Source organism: Dromaius novaehollandiae, chromosome 5 (genome assembly GCF_036370855.1).
Source record: "Dromaius novaehollandiae isolate bDroNov1 chromosome 5, bDroNov1.hap1, whole genome shotgun sequence".
NCBI classification, from domain to species: Eukaryota; Metazoa; Chordata; class Aves; order Casuariiformes; family Dromaiidae; genus Dromaius; species Dromaius novaehollandiae.
In genome coordinates, this window is record NC_088102.1 from 48940950 (window position 1) to 48960275 (window position 19326).

The following is a 19326-nucleotide window of genomic DNA, read 5'->3' on the forward strand; positions in this document are numbered from 1 at the left end:
CTTTATTTATTTTCATGACTCCACTTAAAGTTGTAAAGTATCACATGTTGTGGAGATGGAACTGAAGCCTAAACAGGCTAAAGGCGTCATTCAGGCTGGCACACAAATCTGGGGTTTAAAAGGAAAATGAAGCACTTCCAGACAGAGGCCTAGGATGCTAAGTCATATCGTTTGAATATCACAGCTCTCAATACCCTGACTGACCTTTGATTTGAAAGCTGACTTCTAGAAAGTTTTAACTTTTAGTTGAAAAATATTATTCAAAAGGAGTCATTATGATGAACTTGTTGATCTTTCAGTAAATTTATTGTTGGGGATTATGGGTGCTGAAAGTACTGATTAAAACAGTAGTTTTTTTGGGAACTGCATGGGACATAAGATTTTCAGAATTCTTTTCTTCTGTGCTTCTTAGCAAACTGTCCTTTCTTTCTTTTTATATTTAGCATCCAACAACTGCTGATATAAGAAGTTTTTTTATGACTGCTCAGAGCATCCTAAAATGATTGAGTTACAGAGATATATTTGTTTTCATTAATCTCTTTTTAAAAGAAAACTACAAAATGGAAAAAAGTTTAGACTTCAGTCCTGTGTGAGGATAGATGTTGCTTCCTCAACTGATACCATCATCATGCAATTTAATGTTGCATCTCATTTTTCTATATATGCCCATTCAGATGGTGTGGCCCAACAGATTTAGTTATGTTTTCTAGTTATTTTGCATCAATGGTGATATAATGTGTTGGGTAAGAGTAGATTAAGTCTCTTTGTATTTTCCATTCTCTCTCTGTAGATGTTTTATTTCCTGAAGTTCAATTTTAGAGTATGTCCTCTCCTTTCTAGTTATGATCAGAAGTTTCATTTATTGTAAGTGGTGAAAAAGTTACACTGTAGGATGACACTCAGCACTAATACTTTTATTAAACCCAGCAATGCACTTGTAGAGATTTTCAGAGTTTTTTTCCTCTCTAGTAAAACCCACACAAGCATTTTCAATGGAATGACAAAGAGAGAGACTGCTGCAAGTAATGGTTATTTGTACCCTATCATGCATCAGTATTGTCACTTTTCAAAGGTAGCATGAAGAGCTGAAAATCATCAGTCTGAGTCATATATGATGACATTTTTTTCTCTCATCTTCACTTTTGCTATAATATATGTTCTTTTTCTTTCTTTCTTTCCTAAATTGCTGATCAAAATTATAACTATTAAGAGCACTGAGCATCTGGAATGCATTGGTCAGAAGATTTAGAGGAAGAAGATGGAATTAAGCAAGAATGATGTAAAGGGGTGGTATGTGGTCTGTCCTCATAAAATATAGTACTGTGTTTAATACAGTTGCTTCAAATGAAAAAGAAAAACAAAACAGAAAGCAACCAAACAAAGAAAATTTAAATGGAAAATCTTAATGTTATAGTGTGGAAAAGCTATCTGAAGGATATAATAATAGCGATGTTGCTTGAATGACTTGACAGTTATTTCGCACTGAATCTGACAAAGCATTGCAGAATATAGTGTAGGAAATAACCCTGAAGTACCTGAAGATGTGGACAAAACATTAACAAAACGATTTACATTTTCAAAAGCAGTTTTTGGATGTGTATGTGACAATCCTAGCACACTAGCTCCTATGAATAAGTTCTTTTGTAAGTGCAGATTGTGTGTCTGTTAATAATTTGGGTATTGAGGTTATCGAATGGTTTACATTTTCAACTCTGTGTGCAAAGCTTCATAGCTTTGAAAGGTACCAAACATGAATTCACCCTCTTTTTAAGTAGAAATATACACATAATTGATACTCTAGTTCGTCTCTTTAGTCAAATGAAAATACAAATTTCTCTAATATTCCTACTAAAACCAAACTTGAAAAAATTGTTTCAGAGGCAATAGTGCATTTTGTTTGATCTGAAATACAATGTTGTATTTTGTTCAGGATTTCTGAGGTTTAAATGAAATTTTAAATGGAACTTTGAAAATGAGGTATTCCGTAGGATGGCAACAAACATAAAGAAGGTCTGAAAAACTGGCATTTGAGAAAGGACCATAACAACTGACATTGTAAAGAAGAGAAGAATGAGGGAAGGAAATGGGGGAACGATGAAAGTTTTCAGCACATGAAAAGTGGGAATTGTGGACAGGATAAGTAAGAGCTTTACACTATAGCAAGATGCTTCATGTTTAACACTGGGAATCACTTTCTAATAAAGAGACTGAAACTCTGGAGTCAAAGATTGTGGAATATCTATTACTGAAGTCTTTTTGAGCAAGTTACAAAAAAATAGCTACCAGAAATGGTAACAGTTGACCTGGTGAGAGAGGTAGAGGAGTAAACAATCTGCTAAAGGCTCTGATTTTCTGCATTTTAAATACGAAATAGGAGAGATGGGTTCCAGATCCAAGGTAAAGTCTATTTTGACAATCCAACCTCATAAACTCGCTTCATTTCTAAGTTTTAGTATTTCTTTTTATATTGCATAAGGTATGAACCTGTTCTGAGTTTTGAAATTTTGAACAGACTAGTTTATACAACCTCTCTCACTTTGAAATGATAATGTGTTACTGCTTTTTACAGCCTCTCTTCAGACTCTTACAGTGTAAAACTGCAATGATTTTCCCATAGATTGCAAGACCGACTTGTTTTTCTTAAAGAGTGGCAATGATAGGATAAATTAGTTAAACTAGTGGCTTAAACTAACTATGATCACTTTCAAGAGGCAAATAAACTGTTTATGGTCGTGGGAACCAGTCTATGAGAATGAAGTGCAAGAATAGCACAACGCCACTCAGAGAGATACTCTGAAATTTTTGCCAAGGGCAATGAGTCGATTTTCTCTTGTGACTTAGTTTAGGCAAATCATCAGAGCATGGCCAGTCTAACAAGTAGGTGTGTGCAGATCAGGGCTGTTCCACCTTTTCTAGTGATGAAGGAGCTATTCCTAAGATCTATAAATTCAGAGGTAGGTTATTGTTTCACACAAAGGGAAACAACTACATGTTTATGAGATATCCAGTAGACGCGTCTTCCCCCCAGCACCACATCTTGTTCATTTGAGTGGCAGCTGAAACGCACAGTAATATGCTGAATTAAGTGAAGGGCTAAATGAAGCAATTAAATCTGTTCTTTTCAAGCCAATGATGGTACCAAGCACAGTTTAGAACAGCTGGATATTGGTCCTTTTTTGTATGAGTCAGAGCAGGAGAAGCAACTGTGATCACAGAACGCTTCTCTCTGCTCCTTTTTCCGGCCCCTTCAGCTTGGATTATGCAAGTCCATGTAACTTTAACATTTGCATTTCCCATTGGGAAGTTCCGGGGAGCCTAGGAAGGTCTCATTCTTTCCTGCCTAGCCATGTTTTACTGAGATTGCTACCACAGCTTTGTGACTGTTACAAGATTCATGACTGTGCTTCCTATTTTGGCGTACGTGTCAGAGGACTTGCGCTTGCAGCAAGCTGCAACAGACTCTAACGTAGACTGGAGTCTGTGATACCATGCAGGGCACAGATTTCCTAGGCCCGAGTCCGTAGTTAAATTCTGCTGCTTCCCAGCTGTAAAGAAGCAGGCAAGATTTTACCTAAATGTTTCAGCCAAAGTAAATATATCCCAGGAACAGACTTTTACAGGGCAGCTTTCATTAGCGTTACTGTGGTACAGGTTGCAGTGTCTCCTAGCTGATAGATGGGCTAGTGTGTGTGGAAGGTTGCTAAGCACTGTGTGTGCTGGGAACTGTAGTCTTTAAAGGGCTCAGTTCCATACAAATGAAGAAGAGTGACTGCAATCTGTTTTACCCTAGCAAGATGTGGCTCGGAGACCCTGCAAAATAACTGTGCAGCTCTCAACAGTGTCACTGATATGATTGCTTTGTTCTCAGTCTCTGAATTTGTGGCAAATTCATGTGGTGTTTGTATTTCTTCATTTTGTCCTGGTTTCCAGCAGCATGAGGATGATTCCAGCAGGAATTGGTTTGTGTGTATCAGATTTTAAGACAAGATAAGGCTGAAAAATGCAGGAAATACATACATGCAATAAGTATGCTTTTTAATTTGAGGTCATACAAATGGAGGTGGTTGGAAAAGTCTGTGTACAACCATTTTTCTGCTGCAGAATGCTATTTTATAGAAGCACATTGGTTTTCATGAAAATTTCATTGGAATGGTTATTGAGGGCAAGGAGAACATTGAGAGTTGACTCATTTGTTTCCTGAGTTTACTTGGCATGGAGGACAGGCGCGTTCAAATATTTCTGTTAGCCGATTTGGGCTGTGAACTTGAATTACAAACAAGGTTATTGTGCAGTTTCTAGAAGTTTTTACATACATTTTCTGAAAGCTAGAAAGTTTTTTTTTTTTTTTCCTTATTATCTGGCTTTCTAGCTTGCTGCTTTGAATGAAGCTGATTTCTTCTTGCTTTAACTCATGTGGATGTGAAGAACAAATAACAGAGGTCAATTTATGATGATACTCATGCAAGTTAGTCTTGCTTATTTTCCCCTACCAGCTGTGTTCTGGAGGAGGTCCAGGACTGTGTTTTAGAGTTAGTGAATCTGTTTTCTGTAGGGAATAAATAGTAATCAATCCTGTCTCTCTCTCTCTCTTTTTTTTTTTAACTTCATATGATAATTGTAATTCCATTTAATTTTTAAAGTTGTTATTATTATTATTTTGAGAGCTGAAAGCAAAGCATCCTTAAACTTTAAGTAAGCCATTTAGTGTAAAAGATGTACAATCCAGCAGGCATAAGTCAAAATCCTACTTTACAGTCTCACAGCTGCTCTTCCATGGGTCTGTGACCATGGCTTACATACACAGGGGGAAAAAAAAGCGGATATAACCAGAAGTGTATTTTGCTGTAGTTTCCATCAGAGCCAACTTTAGTGCAGCCTGTATAGAGAAAGTCCCTTGATGAGACAACAGTAAATAAAAGAACCTTTGGGAGGTCTTCACAATCTACAGTTGTTCTTGTAAACAGATGATTAAAAAGGAAACAATCAGGTCTCCTTTTGCTCTAGGTTTCTAATCAGTTGGTTCTGTTTTGGTTTCCTTAATGCTGTAATGCTGGCAGGCAGCATACAGAGAGTTTGGCAGAGTGAGACATCTCTTTGCTTGTCTGAACTTTGGCACAAGAATGACAGTTGTCGGGAAATACCTGGATTCATATGCTGATCCATAATAGAGTTTTCATGTCTTCTCATAATTTTGTTTTCTCTTCTCTCATGTGAAACCTGTTAAATTTTATCAGCATCTCAGAGTTACTTTCTCTAGGGCAATATTTAGAGCCATATTGGCAGGAAAAAATACTCTAATTCTGCTTGTAAAAAGCAGACAAAATAAGTGTGTGTGTGTCTGTGTGTACACAATTATATAGGTATATGTAAAATAAGTAGGCATAAGCATAGATAACAGTCATTTTATGCAAGGGAATAAAATAATTCAACTTTTCTCAGGAAGATAATTCCAATAAAGTCATTATGTGTACTTTCCTGAGCAAGTAAAGTAGGAACTGCCAGTAATGGTTAGAAATGTCTGAGAATTAGTCTTTAGGACATGTTTGGCCTCCTCTTTCATTAAAGATACAGCATGCTTAGCCACAGACAGGAGTCTCTTACATTGCTTCATATGTCACCTGAGAGCAGAATATTAAGATAACCTCAGTAAATCTAATCCTTAGATTATTCATATTCTAAAATTACCTATGCCTAAATCTCATAGCTTCTATCATCTTATTTGTATTGAATCTGTGGCTTTCTCTAATACAAAAGAAACACATTCTATCTTACATACCAGTATGTTAGAGAAACCTTTAAAATTTTGTATCAAGATAAAAGTCGTTGCATTGCATTTTCCATGAGACTTCTTTTTAGCCTGACTTCTTATAATTCAGAAAACTAGATCATATATGATAACAGCATAAATTTGTGTGTGACAGATTAGGCCAGTTTCATCTAGAATGATCCAAGGTAATCCAAAACAGAAAATTCATCTACTTTGACAGGGTTAGGTAATGCTTATATGGTACCAGTTATACTGTATGTGTATTTTAAAGACTGGAATTTGAGATGAACTTTTGTAGTTCGATAATTCCATTCCTTTCTAACTTCATTTTCAATACTGAATGTGTCCAGGACACCAGACCATCACAAGGAACAGCAGGATATCAACAAAACTCTCAGAAGGTAACCAGATGTCTCTCAACGCTTAGTCAATAATTTGGCATCACACTCACCACTTTTATTAGGCACGCTAATGCCAATGAAATATTGGAGTTATAAAGAAGTTACCTGTTCATTCTTAATTCCTTCCTCCCTCATCTTCTGTTTTTAGATTTGCCTCTTTAGCATTTTCATTCTATGTTAACAATTGTAAGATGTTTTCCCTCATAAAATATTTCTAGTGCATAGATTAGCATAGCTGCTGCTGCTTTTTCCTCAGATATGTAGCAGGTTCCCATTTTATACACCTTGTACAGACATTGCATCCCAGCCTTGCAGTGGCAAATTCTGCAACAAGGACAGCAAAGAACAACAGTTGCAACCTAATGCTTTCCTGCAACATTCCTGTCTCACAGCCAGTTCACATACTTCACATTAAGGGCAATAAAAATAAAAAAATTACTATGAAGGTGGTTAAATACAGGTTGCTGAGAGAGGCTGTGGCATCTTGGAGGTGTTCAAGACTTGACTGGACATGGCCCCGAGCTGCCTGGTCTAATTAGACCTGTTTTGAGGAGGCGGTTAGACTAAGTAACCCCTGGAGGTCCCTTCCAACCTAAATTATAGTTCTATGACTCTATCATTTAGTTTGTGCTTTGTAAAGATTAAAAAAAAAAAAAAAAGCAAGAATGCTGCAAATAGAGTGTCACACACAGAAATAATATAATTTCTCTCTTCTTGTTTGTCTTTAAGCTGGTGGGGTGGCTACTCTGTGCTCAAACTGAATCTGGTTTAATTAAACTTTGACTTTTTAACAATCTGTGTTGGTTTAAGTGTTATTTTGGCTTCTCTTGTATCATTAACAGAATCCATAATGAGCACCTGCGGGGGACAGAATTAATCCTGCTTGTGAGGAAAAGGCATTTTAGTGTGTGTCAGCAGCTTTCAGCAGCTTTCACCACTTTTCTTCCTTCAGTGGTCACAGTCTTTGTCCTATAAGCATGTGCATATCATTTCATATTGACAACATCGATACACAGTTTCCATGGAGTGACAAGGATTAAATTCTTGATGATTATTACTCACTTATTTTTTCCATAAAACATGTAAAGCTGTTTTTCTGTCATGCCAAATTTTGCTCAAAATCTTTGGATAACAATTCTGAATGTTGTGAAAAAATAAATGTAGATGATGCAGGATTCACTGAAAGAACTGGTTTTGTTGATGCAGGTATTAATGTGTTCTAGTTTTCTAGTTTTTGATTTGACATTCATTCTGTCCTTCCTACCTGATCTTTGCCAGCAGCAGCACTGTCTTAAATTGTTCTCTTACTGTTGCACTCAAAGTATTCAGTGAGGTAGGAAACGGTCATGCTATGAGGGACATGCTTTGTGCTGCTTAGATTATTAAGTTCCTGATCAAATTAAATAGTTTAGTTCCCTTGGTATCACTGTCTTTTGTATGATGATAACATATTGTGGTGACCTGGTTGAATTCCACTTCCTTTTTTGCCTACTAAAATTTTAAAACAAATTTTACAGGAATACCAGTTCTTGTTTTTGGATGTGAAAGGTTTGTGCGATACTGCTGTGAATAATCTACCAGAAGTTATGCTCCACCATACAGTTGGGCACATTTCAGTGGTCTGTGAAATGGTTTCTATTTGATCATTTTAAATGCACTGTGATAATGTGACTTGCATAAATAGAACTTTCTGTTTTTTGTTGTTGTTAATTTAAAGAAAATAAGATTATAGTTTTTAAATATTATAATGTTAATAACGAATTGATATTATTGATAGAGGGCCATGATCATTAGCTCCTTTAAGTCAGTAGCTCCCTGGGAAATGCTCTGTACCTCAGTCATTATTGCTTAAATGTTGCTGTAACAAGGAGGATTACAGTGTGATTTAATGTAATTTCTCTTATATCCTGTTATCCACAGTATTCGAAAAGAAGCATATTAGAATGAGTGAAGCATAGATGAGACTGATAGCAGCTGCTGGAAGCAAGAAGGTCTCATGCTGGGCTGGTTGCGGTGGCATTGCAATAATGCTTCCTGACCTCATAATTATGTTTGAGAATTATTTCTCTGAAATGCTGCTAAACTCTGACTTTGAGATTTTCTATCCTTTACTCCCAATCAGAAGATTATAAGGAAAAAAAATTACCCTAAACAGAGACAGCTGCTGTGTTATGGGGGAAAGGAGAGAGAGAGAGAGAGAAGCAGAAAAACTGGAGATATGTTAACATAACAATCTGCTTAAGGACAGAGGGAGAAAAGTGAATTTGCTCACTGTGATTTCATTTTCTGCAAATACTTGAGGAAGCAAATTTTAATGGAAATAACAGATATAAAGCTTTGTTCATACAAGCTAATTTTCAAAGCTGTAAAAGCTCTTTTTTAATTATTTATACCCATAATGTGAGTTTTTGTTGTTCAGCAGATTCACATTTCCTTCTTGCTCTCCACTTGACTCCTCTTCTGGCTATTTGTGTGTGTGCTTAGGGTTTTCTTTTGTTTGTTTGTTTGTTTGGTTGGTTGGTTTTTTTTCTTTTTTTTTTTTTTTTTAAGATCTGATAGCTGTGTATGACCTCTTTACTTCCTGCGCATTATTGCTTTATGTTCATCCTGGGTGATTTTAAATTTTTATACTATGCCTCCTCTGACCCTGCGGCTTCTATCTTCTCTGATTAACCTCCTCACTCCGCGTAGTGTCGTGTTGACACCCCTGCTTGGACAGCTGTTTGCACTTTTGACGTGGTAGTTGTACAGGTCACCTTCTCTAAGACAGATAGACTTGGTTGAATAGTAGTAAGTGAATAGTGTACATATTGAAGTTGGACTCCTTTTCAGGAAGCCTTTACAAATAGGTCTTGGTATGTAGTGCATGAATTTTGTTGGTTGTCAGTAACCAGCTGGTGCTCGCCCAGCCTGGGCTGCCGGATCCATCCCTCAAAGAGAGGCAAAGCCGTGGCTGCAGCGGGGCAGAGAGCTTTCCCCTAGCCGCCCCGTGCCCTTGCCCTGTCTCGCCGTGAAGTGTGGGCTCGCTGCTGAGCGCTATGACAGCCGGACTGACACACCACAAAATGAATAATAATGTGTCATAGCTGCAAGTGTGTAGAGCTTCCCTCTCACTTCTAGCTCCTTGCCTAGCAAACTCTTCTCCTCCCACACTGTTGTGTGACAAAGGCCTGGCAGATATTTATATACTCGCTCACACTTCACCAAAGCAGAAATCCTTGCCAGTCTAGAGCTTAGAATACGAGGTCTTCATCAGCGTGATTGCCCTATAAATACTCCATTTAAATACCTTGCCAAATCAAATCCTAAAGGTAGGTGTGGGTATATTACTGAACTAGTCCAGAACAAACATCAATCAGTTTATTAAAGATGGAGTATGTGAGATGCAGGTGTTTGACATTTTCTGTGGCAAGAGAGGGAGGTAGACTCTCAGACAGTCTATCTTAATATTAGTATGTTCTTCAAATGAATTTGAATATGTGAATGCAGTGCTTAGTGTATTTTCTGTCTGCTTAGGCTCGCCCTGGCCTTTTTTTTTTTTTTTTTTTTTTTACTGACCAGGCTTAATGACTGACTCATAATCCTGCTATACACTGCCTCCCACCTAATACCACAGTGACAAGCTGCTGGTTTTCTTCTTTTCAAAGCAAGTAAGAAATACAAATAAGTCATTTGAAAAATGGTATAGCCACAAATATCTTGGCATGATTAAGCTGACATGAATGCTGCTGACCACCTGTAAAAAAAACTATGAAGTACACATTACCCATTTAGCACACATGTTATTTTCTGTTATATTAACAAACAGTGTTCCTATTTGAAAGGGTTGTGAAGACGGACTGGTATGGGAGTTACGTGATTAACTTGGACAAAATTTGTAAACTACAGAGGCTTCCAACCCACATGTTTAAGTACCTGAATACAACATCAAATCTATCCTGGAGACCTTATTTTTAGAGTGAATTCAGTTTTGGTGATGTCTTGATGTTGTTGAGACTGCATACTTTAGCAAAAGAAAAGTTTATGCTGAATAATTTCAGCAAGCTCAACTTCTCATGAGTAAAATGCGTAAGTTTAATGGGAACCGTGCCACTCTGCCTATGAATTAGCGGGAAGTCTTGCGCTGTCAAGTTCAAGGACCAGCCCACATCTATGTCTCATCCCAGTACGTTCTTTTGTGTTTTTTATAAGCATATACTCCATGATAACCAAGACGCCTCCTTTTTTAAATAGATATTCAAGAAATTAGTTATATTTGTGTTTTAAAGGTCACTGTTGTTTGAAAAATTCTTTCATGAAAATAGCCCTTCCTGCAATGGTGTTGAAGATAAAATAGCTTGCAGATGACGTTTAAGTGTTACGTTGTGCCATGATAAACATGTATGCCCCTAGATACGTTTAAAATATGTGTATCTGTTGTAGAAGGGAGGAAGAAACTAATATTTGGTTCTTATATCTATAGTAGTGGAAATGAAAAACATCTATTTCAATGCAATTCCATGATTTTAATGGCTATTTGAATAGCTAAGAGAATGTTCTGGGGAAACACTTTTTATGTTAAAAAAAAATGACTTTGGAAGCATTTATTTTTGTGTGTTTTTATTTTCCTAAGAATGAAAAAACTGTTGAGAGAAAAAGTTAATTATATAATAGCAAAGCAATAGTTTGTTCACAAATTATCAAAATAGGAGTACCTTGATGTTATCAATGTTTTTATTTTAAAATTAAATTGTGTTTAAACATCACATTTTGGTGAAAGCTTTTAATACAAAATTAAAGTAGCTTTATATCCTTGCTTTTGGGAGAGATTCCATTAACTTTGTACTTTGAACCCAGATATCATCTCAGTCTTTTCTGGAAAAGAAAATCTAAAAAATTTAGTGTAGGTACTCTAAGACCACAAACGGTTGATTCCTACCTCTGGGCCTCTGTTTCCAGACACAGATTTATTAAACAAGTTTTCCAAAACTGATAATTAATTTTAGTTGCCTCATCTTTGGATAACCCATTTTAAACAGGGTGGATTAGCAAAAATTGCTAGGCCTGCTTTTGAAAATCAGGCCTACTTGAAACATTTTAAATAAAAGCCCCCATTGCTTGCCTTCCAGCTTTTCACTAAAATGTATTTGTTAGCAAATTTTGGAAAATTTGAAAACTTTGGTCTAGAACTCTATTTTTCTGAGTACTATTCCTACTGATCAGTCAAAGGCTATCAGGAGAATGTACTGTGATAGATGCCAATATACTTCTCATCTCTTACATGAGGACTAATTGCTTTAGCATTTTGAAGGCAATTTCCACCTGTGTGAACAAAGTTGTGAAAAGCAAATACAATAGTGCAGAAAAGCTGTTTTGGTCTAAGCCAGGGGAAAAATGTGAGGAGAGAGTAATAGAAAAAAGAGAAAAAACAAAATAGGAATTGCTACAAGTGCTGACCAAATCCAGATTTCTGCTTTCCCAAACAAACCTGTAACCATGATATGCAGCTTTTTAAATCAAAGTTTCTTTCCTGGCAAGTATTTTTACCCTCTTCATCACCAGAAATAATCCCCTTAACAGGCAGCTCTTCCCTAGATCTGGAAGATCAGATCTGGTTCTGTAAGTTAGGTTTCAATGTAAAACTGTACCATACAGACTGGGAAAGAAGTTTGCAGAGAGGGAAGGAAAACTGATTCTAAAAGTATCATTGATAAAAATAAATATGTACATTTAATATGTAAATATTAAGAATACACATTTAACATAAATGAATATTTAATATGTAATATATAAATATAATTTAATACATACATGTACATATACTATTTAATGTAAATATAAATATATCAAAACTTAAATATACACTGTAAAGAATCAATATTCTTACCATCATTTTTGCCAGTCTAGACTTGCAGGATTTTTTACGTTCTTAGTAGAAGTTCTAACATGCTGTCATTAAAGAATTATTCTTGTCCACAGGTTCCTTTTATAACTTCTCAGGAAATGCTGTCCTAATGAGGGAAAAGATACAGATCTGTATTAAACATTTCCACTTACTGCCTCCAAAATATAGATTTACATTTTCCCCTTCTTATAACCTTCCTAGGGCTTAGGTGATCTAAGTATAAAGCAGTTCCCAGGATAAGTCTCAATAACATTGCACTGCTAATGTCATTTCTGAGTGCTAGAAAATTGCAGCATGTATATATACTATCTACCTACCTACCTACCTATCTATGGAGAAAAGAAAGTAAAACATCTCATTATGGAAGAACTGTCCCCTTAATTCTTCCCTGAAGAACAAACATTTTTCGATCATATTTACTCGCAAAGAGCATTATGCAGTGCAAATGCGTCTGGACTATTCTTCCACTTACACTGCTTTATGAAATGGATGTTGTGGAACTGCTTACTATGGAATGATCCTGTACCCTCTTTAGAAGTGACACCGTGCTGGCGTAGACAGACCATTGATGTCTTTTGCAGTGGCAGTAGCTGAGTTAATTCCAAAGAACGTCAAGCAGTTCATTATTGTTTTGCAGTTTTTCATCTGCCTCTTTAAGGTGGTACTGAAAAGAAGGTTAGGTATTTCAGGTGTCCTATGTTCTTTAAACTATGTACAGTTTTAATGGGAATGTGGAAGATGGAAGGGAGACCTGAATACTGAAGGAGAAAATCCAGAGACCTCAAGGTGAAGGTTGGTCTTTTAACTATCTTATGCTGTGTTTCAGTGCACTTGTGTGCATAAATATGGTGCCTCCTGCCTTAATTCAGTGCTAGGTCCTAAATTGTTCCCTCAATTTTTAATCTGTCCTTATTCAAGCCAACATCAATCAAACTACAATTATGTCATACAGCATTCAGAGATCTTAAATTATTTAATATCAGGTATGGACTGCTAGGGTACAGAGAACAATGACAATAAGGTAGGACTTTTTCCCTTCTGCCACTTTATTTCCTTCTTATTTGCATTGCATGGTGTGGTGCATCACATGGTTGTGAAACTGTTTACACTCCCTAGTCACACTAATGCTGTTTTCTGTGTAACATCCTGTTTAACACATTCAGTAAGTATTATTTCCATTTTACAGGTAAGGCGACTGGTGCGTAGAGAAATCAAATGACCTACCTTGAGATCATACAAGCACTCTGGAAATATTATCCCAGTGAATCCTGGCTATAACTTTTGATGTCCTCATCACTGGCCGTGCTCCTGCAAGAACTGACTGTAAGAAAACAGATTATGTACATACCATAGGCATTATAGTATTGCCATCTGTTTGAATCTGGCTAAATCTAAAAAAAGGTTTTACTGTTTTAGAGGGGGTCAAGAATAAATTAATTGTGATTAAAAAAGAAAAAAAAAAGTAGAAAAATTCTCTATAAAGTACATTTTTTTTTCATATCGACCAAAAAGGGTTAAGTGGAAATTTGTCTGACGTGTAAAAATTATGATCAGATTTTGGTATCAGAACAAGCTGAAGATATATAGTTGAAAGTAACTTATTTAGAAAGCTATAAGTACCTGAAAATAGATGTTGAAAATTGAAGTTATTTTCTTAACTACTGTAATTTCTAACGACTTTCAGCTGTGAAAATGTAAAAAGAATATGCAACATAGCACCTAATGCAGAGCTATACGGAACAGTTATTTATGCTGTGAACTAATTTTTTTTCATTTTGGCAGTGAGCTCTCTCAATGATCTCTTTACATATACCCATTCTTTCCCTCCCCACTCTGTAGAAAGCTGGAGCTCTTTGGCATCTTGCATAGTTAAAGCAGGGCATTATCATTTTCTGCTGATCCAGATTTAGAAATCTGTTCTGTTACTTTTTCCTTGGCTCAGAGGCTAAACTGTTTGAAGGTCTTTTCCCCAAAACTGCATTTCACTCTGCATTTATGGTAAACATGAGAAACAGGCAGAGTAATATGGCTGCTAGGTTGTTTCTCATTAATGTTTTGACGCATATATAGTTAAGATAGTGTTCTCAATAAATGCAAATTGTGTCTTCTGGTCAAAATAACTCCATAGGAGAAGAAATTAAGAAGTCTGATACATTCATCTCTATGTCAGAGTATCAGATTCTTGCTATTTAAAATTTCCCCCCAAAATGCTGTCACACTATAAAGATATTATTTCCAAAGTAATGCATCATTCATGTTTGAGTCTAGTTGTCTATGTTCTTAAATTTTACCTTCTTAAAAATCCAATTTAAAAGTAACAGAAAGATACCTATTCTTCTTTTTTATTTTACCGACATTTACAAAACCAAATACATATTAGATGGGACATGAATATAAAATGAAGGACCATGCTCTGCTCTCATTTTCACCTGCGTTAATCTGGAGAGAGTCCATTGAGGTCAGAGAAGTTATTCCTCTCTGTGGAGGGAATTTACAATGCTGATGCTGGTGGCGCTCTGTCCTGGCCACAAGAGAATTTGTCTAGAATCAAATTCTAAGCCTGAAATTAATGTTATAGAAAAATGGCAGACCTTGGGCTATTTTTCAGGGCTGTTTTGGAGTGAAAGTATTTGACAATTTGTTCCAAGCCATTTTGTGAGTTAGTGTTTTTATGTTAAATGCAGTGGTTTGTTAATGAAAATTAACTGATATTCATTCAGTCAAAAATTTTTGTATTTTATAGGAAGTTGAAAAAAATGGCCATTTCTAGGATTTGAAGTTGGAATAGAAAAATATAAGTTTTTTGTTATTATTGGTAGTAGTGTTACACAGCTTTTGTTCTGTGGCAGGGTTACTACTGTAAATGAAGATTGTACTTTGCAGTTTTGTTTTGATCATAGGAGAAGGATTTTGCCGGCACTTCTTCCTAGTCTAGGCTAATTGCTCTATGTAACATTGGACTAAGTTGTGGGGAAAAAAAAAATTGAAAGAGGCTATAGTGCTACCATCACAGGAGAGATTAAGTGTGCCCTGTATTACAAGGGACACCACCAGAGTCTATTTCTAGCCAAAAAAATATGAGTTAAGAGTGATTTTGAATAAAAGCAAGTGTGTGTATGTGCGCGCGTGTTGTGGGGAGTTGTCTGTGACACAGAAGCAGAAAAAGCTTGTCCTTCCTTCTCTTGGGAGTAAATGTAGCAATAAAGTCAGAGTAAGCATGAATGTTCTTCTTGGATGAAAATGCTGAGCAGACAGTATCTTTACGGACAGATTTGAAATGGAAGTTAAAATTTAAAACCACATGTAAACAGATACTCTGTAAAATCATGGCCTTATTCAAGTCAGTAAATTTTGTCATTGATCTCAGTGGAACCAGACTTCCTGTTGGGTACAAAGGAAAATTTTACTTTTTTTTAATATATAGTTGCTTTTCCAAAGTTACAGGTACTCTTAAGGTTTAACACTCTAACTCTGTTAGCTATTAGGTACCCGAAAGTCCTGCTAAAATAAGCTTAAAAGTGATTGCTAACCCTAAAGGATAAACCTCGGTTAGGAAACAGGGCCATAATTTCTTAGACGTTCTGATGCTATATATATAGGTCCTAGTCAGAACTGAAATAGAAGAGTCCAAAGAGAAAACTGAGGAAAAATTTAACTTTTTTTTATTAGTAGTGTATCTTTTTCACATTTTTTTCTTCAAAGCAGCATTTGTTTCAGAAAAAAAACCTCCTCTGCTAATTCTCTGTGGATACCAGGCACATAGCTCTCCTAGGCACGCAGGTGAATGAGAACCTTAGTGCACACTAGAAGAGACATTTTTACCAAATAAGTATAAGGCTTATTTCTTTCCTTCTAGGAAGAATACTTCTAAAAGCTATTACATTATGAATTGGTTGTGTCTGTTATGATGGAAACAGACAATACTGGATTCGGTTCCATAGAACAGCAGGTCTTTCTAGACAGCAAATTGCCTTTCAGTGGTGGATTGTTACCATCAAAGAGGTTCTTAAATGAAATTTGTAGTACTTTTTTCTAAGCTTGTTCTGTCAAGCCAACTCGACAATAAAAATACAAAAATGCTGTGCATGTACTTTCTTCCAAAAAGAATCAAATTAACAAAAACCAGCATTCAGTTCCATCTTTACCAGAAGAAATAGACTTCTGATATTATAGTTGGGTTATGATGGGTTCATTGAATAGTCACTTAAACTTCTTGAATGCCAAAAACATGTGCTTTATTTTACCCGGATCTTCCTGAAAGGAGGATAATCTTTGGGGAGGATGATCTCTAGAAGTCCCTTCCAACCTCAACCATTCTGTAATTCTGTGATCTTTTCTTTTACTTCTTCCAAGCCTCTGTGACCAAGCTGAAATTACCTCTAAAAAAAAGCTTCACACTAGAACTGTAAACATCAGAAGAAAAATATGTAAAATGAATAAATGAGGCAGCATTATAGCTGCTCATTTCTGAGGTTATGCATCTGATTTTAGGTTTATTCATAATAAAAGAAATGTTCAATAATCAGCAAAATCACGCACACATAAAACTGTACGTACCATGAGCTTTGATTGCGTTATGAAAATCAGTCTGCCTGTGAGAGTATATGTAATATATAATGTACTATACACTCTGAGATTTTTTAGCCTCTCTCTTGAATCCCTAAATTAATTAGAGTGAGCTTGATCTTAGATCCATGTAGACAAAGGTAGGTTTGTCAGCATTTTTTGTTCCTTTTGGAAAGTAGTAGGCTGTAAGAGGATTCAAGTACTGTTTCCATATGGAGACAACTTCTTGTCAGCAATGTTTAATAAAATAGAAAGAATAATGTGTTCCACAGCTTCCTTTATGATTTCTTCATGTTTATTTTAAAAGGCAGGCAGAACTGTCACTGGTTCAGAATAAATAACTTTGAAGCTGCTTTTTGCTTTACCTTGTATTATCAAAATGATCTGCTTTCACTCTTTTCCTTAAACTTTGTTAGTGTTTATTCAATTTTAAGGTTTCTTTGCACAGTGGACCTCTACTCCTCTTCTTTATCTAGAAGTCAGAATTTGCTTCGCTTAAGCTTTAATCATATTTCTCTTCCACCAAATGACGGACAATCTGCCTGTCTAGGCTTTTACGTTAGCCTTTCTTGGTGCTAATCACACATGCAAGTTCGGTTCTTGAACTCGCATCATCTGTCGGTTAGGAAAAGGTGCTTTAGGCCAATCTCTGATCGTCTGTGTTTCCTGTGTAAACATTTGCCAGTGCATCCATTCGAGTTTTGTTATTCCTTGTGTACTCAAGATGAGGCAAAGTTGTCCGCTTAGGTGAAAAACAAGGTTAGTTCCCTTATAGCGTTTTCTTCATCGGTCACCGTTTCGACTCGGAATGTTCCCGGTCCGTAAGTGGAGCCAGGCCCCAGTGACCTCTGCCGCGTGACGGGCTTTCGTACCGCGGTGGCAGCGGCTCGCTGTGGCTAGCGGGAAGTGCCGGCCGGGTGCCACCCGAGCCAGTCTGGAGGTGGCAGCAGGCAGGAAGAACAGTAATTCCCCAGGTCAGGAGTTGGATGGGAGGCCCCAAGATCATTTCTACCCATCACCTTGTTGGTGCTTGTACAGTGTTACAGGAAGATGGATTCATACTGTGAAGCATACAGTGCTTTTGTGTTTAATATCTGCACACCATCTTAGACTGGCTTTGTGAACTATTACGTTGGGAATTGTATTTCTTGCCCAGAAAACCTGCAAAAAAAGTTCAAAGGCTATTCAGCAACATAGAGTGCACTGCAGAAAAAAGTCACCCAAACAAGTCTGTCCAGCCATAATCATACTCTCTTAACACTGGACTAGTGGATGATTTATTGTGATAATACTTAAATATTTATGTTTTAAATAGGCTTGACACATAGCTGAGACTCATGCTTGAAAATCAGATAATACAATTTTATTTGGGATTTTGTTTAATAAAAGGACTTTTGCCTTTTCATATAGCATGTGGTGTCATCTCATGAATATCACAAATTAGATGGCTTTAAAGTTATGCTCCCAGTAGCTTATCCCTCTATTTTCTGTGCTTATTAGCTCATAAACCATAATTGGTATATTAAAAATAACAAACATTAAAAGAGAAAATTATATCATAGCCTACAGCACATCACAGTCTTGATACTAATTTTGTGTTTAATCATATTGATGTCAGCAAATATATTATCTTCATATATATATATGTACATATTTAGGTATTGACATTTGTTAGAAATTTGTATTTTGATGGCATTTGAAGGACATGAAAACTACAAAATATGCAAATTTCTTGCAAAAGTGTAAATGAATATTAGTTTGTATCCACAGAGATGCTGTATCTACTGCAGGTGCTTGGGCCTTCAAATCTGATTAAATCCGCAAAAGCTGAGAATCTTCTGTTTCTAAGGCCCATTTATTTAATTCAGTTGTAGAAACCTTCACATTTGCTCACAGGCTCTTTAATATTAGTGGGAAAGTGTTCAGGCACATTTTTAAAGAAACAGTGGAGCAGATGTTTATTAGGCTGTGATGTTTTTATACATCTGGGAAAAGAAAAGACTGTTTTATTCTGATCTTAAGTAGTAAAAAGAAAAAAACTCTTATAAAAAGTTTGTAGGCCCAAAATACACCAGCGGCATCAGTGAATCAGACAGGAGCAAAATAAGCTCACCGAGAGAAAAAAAAAAGTTACTTGTCAGCAACTTCATCCCATATCATACCAGCAGCCTTCTCCAAAATCCCCCAAGTCTTTTTTAGCATTCTGGAAAGACCATTACATTTGGGTTCTTCAGTATTACTACACACTGGATCTTTCATCCCTTGCTGGTAGCTTGTGCTGGCTGTTGTGTCCAGGGAGGGTAAGGTGAGATGGCAGCTGACATAGCAGTGATGAAGGACCCTGTTCCTGGTCTGAGACTCGTGTCTGGTAGGACCTTGCTGGCCAGAAAGCCTGCTGAGTCAGTAGGATAAATCTAAAAGTCAATGTTCATGATTCAGTAACTGTTGTTTGGCTGAATTCAGCTAGCTTATGTATTTTATAATTTTTAGAAAACACTTATATCATGACATATAACTTAAGATTTCACGTATGCCAGTTTCACACCAAAGATGAAGGCTGAGGATGACAAACATGTTTTGGCTATTTTAGAGTGGACAGAGCAAAGAGCAAGCTATAGCATTGCATTCAAGGAATAACTTCAAGTTACTGCTTAATATATGAAGTGTGCTATAATTGCCATGAAAGTGCCTGACTAATTCTTTTTTGA

The 19326-nt window shown here is 36.4% G+C and overlaps 1 protein-coding gene across 8 annotated transcripts in view; it reads left to right on the top strand.

The window, feature by feature from the left end:
• The window catches only part of LRRC4C (leucine rich repeat containing 4C), a 546204-nt gene that overhangs the window by 423860 nt on the left and 103018 nt on the right, over positions 1 to 19326 (top strand). For all 8 annotated transcript variants that reach the window (XR_010389425.1, XM_064512763.1, XM_064512761.1 and 5 more), the window contains one exon: positions 13239 to 13375. The gene's annotated coding sequence lies outside the window, so the exon portion shown is untranslated. The remainder of the gene's footprint in view (positions 1 to 13238; positions 13376 to 19326) is intronic.